Source organism: Papaver somniferum, chromosome 10 (genome assembly GCF_003573695.1).
Source record: "Papaver somniferum cultivar HN1 chromosome 10, ASM357369v1, whole genome shotgun sequence".
Taxonomy (NCBI): Eukaryota; Viridiplantae; Streptophyta; class Magnoliopsida; order Ranunculales; family Papaveraceae; genus Papaver; species Papaver somniferum.
The window spans coordinates 35,281,812-35,291,767 of record NC_039367.1 but is presented as its reverse complement, the minus strand read 5'-3'; the positions used below and the strand labels follow the sequence as shown (position 1 = coordinate 35,291,767).

The following is a 9,956-nucleotide window of genomic DNA, read 5'->3' as shown; positions in this document are numbered from 1 at the left end:
CGATTGGAAGCTTCCGTTCGAACTTATGTGTGATGCCTCTGATTATGCTGTTGGTGCTGTTTTAGGACAGCGAGTTGATAGACTACCATATGTGATATACTATGCTAGCAAAACCCTTAATGATGCCCAACTCAATTATTCAACTACCGAGAAGGAATTGCTTGCCGTCGTTTTCGCATTAGACAAGTTTAGATCTTATCTGATAGGGTCTAAGATCATCATATACACAGACCATGCGGCTTTGAAGTATCTTCTTTCCAAGAAGGATGCTAAAGCTCGCCTTATTCGATGGATACTCTTATTACAGGAATTCGATCTCGAAATCCGTGATAAGAAAGGTTGTGAGAATGTGGTTGCTGATCATTTGTCTAGATTAACTTTAGAGTCTATTGATGAATTTGAGCTGATTAGAGAATCATTCCCAGATGAACAGCTGATGTCTATCTCAGACCTTCCTTGGTTTGCTGATATTGTTAACTACCTCGCTACAGGTAGGATGCCCTCACGTTGGTCGAGACAAGACCGCTCTAAATTCCTGGCTGAAGTTAAACATTTCCTTTGGGATGACCCATATTTGTTTAAGTACTGCCCAGACCAAATCATTAGGAGATGTGTCCCCAACACTGAACAGAAAGATGTGATATCTTTCTGTCATGACCAAGCATGTGGAGGCCATTTCAGTGCCAAGAAAACCGCTGCAAAGATCTTGCAGTGTGGATTCTATTGGCCATCATTGTTCAAGGATTATGATTATTGTGTTGCTTGTGAACGCTGTCAAAAGCTAGGAAGCATTTCGAGGAGAAACATGATGCCATTGAACCCCATTTTGATTGTGGAGATTTTTGATGTTTGGGGGATAGACTTCATGGGTCCATTTCCCATGTCTGACAGCAAGTTGTACATCCTAGTCGCAGTTGATTACGTTTCTAAGTGGGTAGAAGCCATAGCAACCAGAACAAATGACCACAAGGTGGTACTTTCATTTCTAAAGGAAACATATTTCACGTTTTGGTACCCCTAGAGCTATCATCAGTGACGGTGGTTCACATTTTCGTAACAAGTACTTTGAGTCTTTAGTACGCAAGTATGGCATAACTCACAAGGTTGCTACTCCGTACCACCCTCAGACAGTGGACAAGTGGAAGTGTCTAATAGGGATCAAGCACATTCTGGAAAGACGGTTAACCCGTCAGGAAAGATTGGTCATTGAGATTGAATGATGCTTTGTGGGCCTATAGAACAGCTTATAAGACACCAATTGGCATGTCCCCCTATCGTCTAGTGTATGGAAAGCCGTGCCATCTACCTGTGGAATTAGAACATCGTGCCTACTGGGCAATCAAGAGCTGAACTTTTCTCTGGACGAAGCTGGAATTCAAAGGAAACTTCAACTCAACGAGTTGGAAGAATTGAGAAATGAGGCTTATGACAGTGCCAAGTTATAAGCAGAAGATGAAGATGTTTCATGACAAGCGTATTCTACGCAAATCCTTCACTCCTGGTCAGAAAGTCTTGCTGTATGACTCCCGATTACATCTTTTTCCAGGAAAACTGCGTTCCAGATGGAAGGGTCCGTACCTAGTACGCACAGTTTTTCCTCATGGAGCTGTAGAGCTGGAGGATGTCTCCAACAAGAACGTTTTCAAAGTCAACGGGCAGAGATTAAAGCCATTCCTTGAGCCATTTCCACCCGACATTGAAACAACCAACCTGGAGGACCCAGTCTATGTGGACTAAACTGGTCCACTCTTTCCCTAAATAACCAAAAAGTTTTCCAAATCTTTCCCTAAAAACCAAAATTTGTTTTTTTCCCAACAAAACCAAATTTTTCCCAAAAAGTCCAATCCCATTAAAAACCAAATTTTCTTGTAGATAATGTGTTAGTTAAATTTCCTTTGTATATATTTTGTGCTCATCCATTGTGACTCCTAATATGATGGATTTTTGCCTTGAATAACGAGCTTTCGCCGTACAATCGGGTATTCTCTCTCCTTTTACTCTACTCAGCATGTTCCTCTTCATATATTGTTTTATAATTCTTTCCATATTTTGAAACATTGAGGACAATGTTTAGTTTAGGTTTGGGGGTATAGAGTAGATACCATGATATGCATAATTGAAAACGAACTCCTTCTTTTTTGAAAAAATGAAAAAATTCAAAAAAATTAAAAAATTAAAAAATAAAAAATCATAAAAATGGAGCTCATTTACCTTGAAATGTTGACTCTTGTGCAAATATGTAATTATTAGGAGTCTTAGTCTAGATATTTAGGCACCCTGATTCTAGCACAATTCACATAGTGATAAGAAATTTGCACGCGCACGATCTACCAATACATGTATGGCCTCGATCTTCAAGGTGTTTGATAGGAAGTTACGATTGCCAATCACTTTAGAATACTGAACGAAACTTGACTAGCTTGTTCTTTGGTTGGTTGGGATAGAAGGTGGAGGTTACATTAAGAAAGACAACCATCGAATTTAACTGGGTGCATCAAAAAGGGCTACCTCTTGCAAAGTGTCATGTAATCTTTTGTTTCCTTTTGTATATGTATCAAAAGTGTTTTTTTAAAAAAAAAAAAAAAAAAAAAAAAAAAAAAAAAAAAAAAATATCAGAAAAATACAAAAAATCAAGTATTTATCAATTCCATCATCTCTTGTTCCAAAAATAAAAGAGATAGTCAATGTAAATAAGAGTCATGTAAATAGTCATTTTGTTGTTTCATTGTAATAAGCAAGGAGGGTGTATGCCATTGATGTACAACGCGAGTAATTGTGAAATACCTCCAACTCATTCACAATTCTCGTAAAGTCCGGACAGCTAGCTAGATTTCGACCTGGTTCTTAGCCTGAGAAACTATCTCTTGGTGATTAGTAGTCATAACTTCAGATCTTTCTTTACACATGTGTAGATACACTTTACACTCTTATCACATGTCTTTTTTGTTATCAGTGCTAGGATTGTGCCTTCGATAGCTAGATTGACATCTCCATTTTGCTGTGAGCTTAAACTGTTTTGCACATGTCACATTTGATGGAATAGCTTATATTTTGACCTAGAACTTTGTAGGTACGTTCTAAGCAAACCTTCACGAGACTTCAACTCGTCCACTAGGGACACTTAGTGGTTTAAAAGGCTTAGTGCATACGCTAAATGCATTCGAGAGACCAGCGACAGTGGTATAGTTAGGATTTCCTTAGTTTTGTTTTACTTGAGGACAAGTAAAATTCAGGTTTGGGGGTATTTGATGAGTGCCAAATATTGTATATTTATCCCTTTTTGTTGGCATTTAACTCATCTTTTGCGCATTAATTCTACATTTTATCCCATATTCTGTATTTTCATTGTTTTCAAGAATAAATTTTTCTTACTTAATTTTGCATTTTTAGGTAATAAATAAAGTTGGATGATTGCGGAGCGAAAGAGCAGAAATAGTGAAAAGCCGGGAAGAATTACGCAAGGAAGCCGCAAAGAATGGAGCGCACAGTCCAAAAAGCTAGGAATGGGCTCAAGAAGGAAGAATTGTTCTTAAAGAAGATATGGGCTTGGCATACCCAAGGCCCAAAACCCTCACCCAAACCCATTTTATCCAACCCGCCTCCATCTTCAGCCGTCGGATTGGATCCATCTCATCATCCAATGGTCGCTTCATCGTTGTTCATCGAAATCGAAGCTCCTGTCTAACACTACAGCACCTAACTCCATCTGGCACCGTTAGTTTCGTTGTATATCTGCATCCAACGGTCGCTGCCAGCCTCTTCACTTTTAGCCGTTAGATCGATCCATCATCTCCACATCCCACGGCTCATCCTCGCTGTTCATCCAATTTGCTACAACCGCCCAACACCCGAGCACCCGATACCTATACCCATACCAAACATCCCCTTCCCCTTCTTCCATCGACATCTCCTCCTCCATACCCTGTGCAGAACCACCACCACCTTCTCCACCTGCTCTGACCTCGCCACCACCACTCCCTACGCCACCAAACCAACCCTAAACCTAAACCCATCATTACCATCACGTCCTATCTCTTTATCAACCACTAATTTCTCCAATTTCTCATCTCTCTTCTCACTGAAACCCTAGGTGAGAAATTGGGGATATAAGTGATGTTAAAGCAACAATTTGAGCATGAGATGTACGAGAAGAAGTAATTGGAGAGTGGGTCGACGAGATGGAGTGAGTATCTCAACACATTAGGTAAATCAATTTTACCTAATTTTCTGTTTTTGGGGAAAAGGGGTTGGAACCCTAATTCTGATAGGGGGAGTATATATTTGTAATGTTTTGTGTGAGGGAAAAAGAGGAGAGGTATCTCTGGACTAGCCAGAAAAACATTTTGTTCTGTTTGATTGCAATTTACAATTTCAGTTCTTCTTATGCAGTTGAATGTTATGTGTGTGTTGTTTAAATTATCCTGTATGATATTGATTGTTGTTCACATGTTTAGCATGAGCTAAACTGCTTTAAGCTGAGGCTCAGTTGAAGCCTTATGCACTGTCAATTGACATGTTGCTAGATAGTTAACTCCTTGCCCTGTTTTGCTTGAGCAATGGGAAGAGACTAATGCTCTTAGTGCATGTGATTGATTGTTCTGTCAAAAGACAGTCAATGCTAGGGGAAAACTAGTGAGCAAGTTAGTTTTCCTCCCATTCTAGATGTATGCATAGGATTTTTAACTCAACCTAGAAATATGTTGTTTGATTAGGACACAAGGTAGATACTAAGCCTTAGCTTAGCCACAATCCATATTTCAGTCACTCAATTTCAGTTCTGTTGTGCTTTCAGTTCAGTTTATTTCCTTGCCTGTTTTTCTTGCATTTTGAAGCTGTGTGCACTGAAGTCAGTGCACAAACTCACTCCTGCCCTTGGCTTACAGCCTTGGTTCCCTGCCATTGTTATTTTATATCATCTGCCATTTAATCCTTGTTGTGTTGCCATCTTGTGTTAACTGTTTTAGTTCTTTGTATCTTCCTTCATCCATCACTGCTCACTGCCATAGTGCTTTGCACCCATTGATAGCTCAGGAAAATTCTTGTATGCTCCCGCTCCCTGTGGACTAACTCCTACTCATCCCTATACTATAAAGCTTGGCCTTGTATACTTGCAAGAGTTTTTGTGTGTTTTCCATTCCACACCACAAGTCTACCACGTAAAACAATCAATCACACAAAGATATCACAAGAATCAATTACGTTCACATCATCAGTTTTTCCGTTAAGCTTATATAGACCCAAAGTCCTATAACTCTTTCTTAAAAAATCACTGCCCAGTTACAACAAGTTTTCCAGATTCAATTAAGATCTTAAATATTTTTCCATCTACAATAGAACAAGATACAAGATTTTCGCATATGCTCGGAACATGAAAACTTCATTCAATGTGAGAATATTACAGATATGAGCTTCTGCTCGACCTTTTCCTTTTATGCAACCTCTATTGCATATGAGTTACTCAATAAGAGTTTCTCGACATCCCCTATCCTATGATAGGAGGTGAACAAGTCTCTGTTTCAACAAACATTCTTGGTGGCTCCAGAGTCCACCTACTGGTATCTCACATTGGTTATTAAAATAACTTCCGACATCACGCCACCAAACTCGTTCTAGTTTGTTTCAACTAAATTAGCATTAACTTTCTACTTATTAAGGTTTTTATGTTGTCTACAATTTACTGCCGCGTGGCCAGGAATTTTACAAACATATCACTCACCCTTAACTAAAGTAATTCTGGATTCAGGTTTACGAAATATACCTTTATCATGAAGACCATGCTTATAGTTGCGTTCGATGTTCTCACCTTTGCCATCTTTGGAAGATTTGTTTCCAACCACATGCGGCTATTAGCCATGTCCCTCGGAGATGACACCTTTATTAACAAATCACAATTCCGAATCAGAAAGTAAAATATGAGTTTTGAAGATAACATCTATATATACAAACTTCGTTTGAATCAGAGTTTCAAAAAACTCATGGTTACCCCCACAAAAATTAATTTAGTTAACAACAATTTTCTGCTCGTCAGAATTTTTCAGAAACGTTTTTCTGTTTTGTAAAATATCAAACAAATACTTGTACAACTCCAAAAATTCTGAAATTTTACGCGGGTAATTATCAGGATGTCTACTACGTTGTGTCAAAAGGTTTCATCGAAATTCCTTCTATATTAAAAGATAAAATTGAAACTCTACAGCTGACCAGAAATTCGTTTTTGTTTTTCACTCCACAATTAACATCCATGATTCACAAACCAATCAATCGTTTTCGATTATTACAAATACTAATGTCTTAAGACTGTTGAGTGCAATAATCAAAAACAAAGAAAAATCAAATAAGAAAAAGTTATTGATACTTAGCTCCTTTATAATGGAAGTGATTGCTTTGACGAAACGAACAAGCTCCCCGTATCTCCGCAACAGCAACAAGGAAAAACTTTGGAAAATAGAGTGAGTCACGTGTTCAACACGATGTCCTTAAGACATTAGCGCCCGGCTACACTTAAGAGTGATGCTATAGCCCTCACAGGACGGATATCTCCAGGATAAAACACCCTAATACACCTACTACTAGCATATGTAGTAGATGCTCAACTTGAGCTTGGCAACTCCGAGAAAACCGTTAAGGAAAATCGCGAATACTTAAAAACCGCTATAAAATATTTTCCCTTAGTGGTCCCTCTAAAATATAGAGCAACCCCTTTCCCATAGATTTTACAAAAGTAGTGAATTTCTTTATATAATTGACAAATACAACTTAAGAAGAAAAACTCCCCGATGTGGGACTAAAAGCTTTATATAATTTCTTAAAACTACTAAAAATTGGAAACTCCACGATGTGGGACTAAAAAGTTTCATTCACAAAATAAAACAATAAATTATAATTTTTTATTAAAACTTTAAAAAATTATTTTTTTATTAATTGTTTTCCAACAAAATGTAAATGGTGGCATACTTCATAGCGCATCTGAAGCATAGACAATTCTTCAGAAAGAAAGTCGATGCGTGTTTGCTGCCTCAAGGATTCCATGCTGATGTTATCATACTTCATCATGATACCGACATTTCATTCACTACAGACTTCAATCGACTTTCGCGGCTGTCCACTAAATGAAGAAAATACTCGATAAAAGCCTTGTAAGCCTGGAAAAAGATTCAAGTTAATAAGAGGATCAAATGATTTGAACAAGATGACTGAAGTAGCGTTACCTCAGGGATATCGTCCGGAAGGGGTAGGCCAACGACGTCTTGAATGTCAAATGGGCTTGAAAAGAAATAACATTTGAAGTGCCAAAGATAGATACTTTGAAACCCCATGGAGGAATCAAGTGACCAGAATCAAGTGGTGAAGCATGCTGAGTAGAAGTACTAGAAGACCCATCGATAATGGTCGAGAAGCACAATCAGGACCACCCAGCACGCGATTTTTGGTACTGTCCCGAGTGCGATGAAGTGGACCAAGAGAAACAGTTCTCCAATACGTGTCAAAATCCAACCCGCGATCAACGGAGTCTTCATAAGAGAGTTGCGGTTCACGTGACATACCATCCATCTCGTAAAATGACGCATTATCGAAGCATGTCTTCTTAGGGGGATGAAAGCGGGGCGTAGCGTCCGGCTGACCGATTTTTCGCCCAAATCTATCACCAAGATACAAGGCACAGTAATTCGGACCTCTTAACAGGTAACATAGTGGGTTACACGCAGCGGCATAACTTGCTTTTTGATCCTGACCGATCGGGTAGTTACTGCAAGGGTCCCAGCAAATCTGAGACAAAGGAATATAATCAAAAAAAGAAAAAGGGAAATCAGTATATTACGGAATCAATCGTAGTCTCATCCAAACAAAGGCGCATATATGCTGATGAATTTTGTCGTTGTGTATTATTCCGTCTGTCCATTCGAGGAAATGTTTGGTAATCGAAATAACCATCATTGAAGACTGGGCGGCTAGCATGGATATATTCATAACACCAGATCTGTTACAAAAAAAACAAACAAACAAACAATGGTCAACACGAGAAGGGAAGACTGAAATCGATCAAGCCAACATAGTACGATATAACAAGGTGCTCACCTGCAGGACAGGCCAAAACCCGCATAAAGTTTTTGTTCGGGACCGAGTTACTCGAGAAAGATAGTTGCAAAGGTGTGCCATCGCACAACTTCCCCAATCATAAAATCCCACCAAATCCAGATCAACAAAGGCAGCCAGGTAACCCGATTTGAGTTGACCACTAGCCGAAGAAAGAAAAGTATCCTCTCCTTATGAGAGAATACATCCCGCACCACGGCCCTCACATCAATCGTATCCTCTCCTCTGTCATCCCGAGTTCCCAAGGCACTGGGACTCCTATTCCCACGCTTAGTCCGGTAATCATATAAAAATCCAAAGGAGTGATGGTAAGCTCGCAGTGTGGAAGATGAAAGGAGTTGGTATCGTTCCACCATCGTTCGGCCACAATAACCAGCTACATTCTCCCGGTCATGGAATGGTTTCAAAGCATCGATAAAGTCAAACCAGCCGGTCCCTTTTACAATCTCACGGACACCTCTGCATCTTCTCAGTATTGTCCACCATTCAGCCACTCCAGTATTTGAAGCACAGAAGTACACCCAATGGCAGTCCTATAAAAAAATAAACTGAAAGTTAATGAGAATTGATTGAAGGGTAGACACTGAGAACAAGATACCATGGAGCTGAAAATGGTAAAACTCACCGGGTCATCGCGGATCTTTGACGAAATGTGATGCTCAACATCAGTTAGAGGCCCCACGTTTCTCATTTCACCCACAGTTGGAAGAGGTGGAATTCTCGATAGAACGGTTCTCGGACGTTGGTATGACATGCTGAAGAAATAATGATAAAAAGAAAAGGAGGGTTGTTTACATGAGGTAGAATTTCCTTTCTCTATATTGTAAAGGAATTTATAGCTTCAACAACAAGCTTGTAAGATAAACACACCTCTATAGAATTTGAAAATAAAAATAAAAAAACATTGAAAGAGAGAAGATACAACTCAAAATGGGGATACACGAAGATCAACAGCACGTGATTCAAAACCTCCTGGTTTAAGACGGTACCGACAAAGCTCAACCAGGACGAAACCTGGCCAACGCCGGAACCCCTTTATCAATTTGTCAAATCATTTTGAGAGACAAACAAGAGTATTGGTGCGAAATCGGGCTCTTGGCTTTGTTCATAAACCACAAGCGGTTTTTTCTCAAAGAGGGGCAACTATTGATACACCAATTTCGCACCACAGAGCCGGATATCAAAAATATTGTTTTAGGGACGGATACCAGAAACACTACGTCGTAGCCCGTAAAATATTTATCTTTTTTTTCAGAGACGGATATCAGATATGACGCCTCAGAGCCAGCCGGATACCAGAAATGCTGCTTCAAGGCCGGATACCAGAAATACTGCTTCAGGACCAATACTGGTGCAAACAATTCTACTCCCCTTTTACCACAAAACAAAACAAACAAGAAAAAAACAACAAGAAAAAGACAAAAGAACTAGAAACCCAAAATTCATTTACTTAACCCATCTTTCCCTCCTAACCGTTCCGTATAGCATGGAATGGAAATCAAAACTTTCACCAAAAACCACTCGTATTCCACCCTCCCGATTCTATAAAATGAACACCAATTTTGGGCATGCCTAAAACTTTCAAGGCATACAAAGGACTAGTCCTAACTTGGGTGACCTTATAAGGGGTACCCTATGGGATGGTTCAATTACCTATATGCTCTTAAATCCATTAAATTACTACTAATCTATCCCTAACCCTAATACAAAACCTATAATCAACTACACCTAAAATCAGTTTCATCACCTTCTTCTTCTTCCTCTCCACATCCGAACTCCACTCTTCCCTTTCTTTTTTTTCATCGCCGAAATTTAATTGTCGATTTGTGAAACTATATAATGGATCGTCGTAAGTCAGTATC

General features: G+C 39.2%; 1 long non-coding RNA gene across 2 annotated transcripts; it reads right to left on the bottom strand.

The window, feature by feature from the left end:
* Window positions 1-6,878: 6,878 nt before the first annotated feature.
* On the bottom strand, window positions 6,879-9,483 carry LOC113316924. 2 transcript variants are annotated; one of them, XR_003343097.1, is made up of 5 exons: window positions 8,720-9,483; window positions 8,077-8,627; window positions 7,820-7,978; window positions 7,209-7,747; window positions 6,879-7,142 (listed from the first exon to the last, which is right to left on the bottom strand). It is a non-coding gene; the product is annotated as an uncharacterized LOC113316924 (long non-coding RNA). The 2 variants fall into 2 exon arrangements; XR_003343096.1 differs by having other exon boundaries at window positions 7,209-7,978.
* Between the last annotated feature and the right edge of the window lie 473 nt (window positions 9,484-9,956).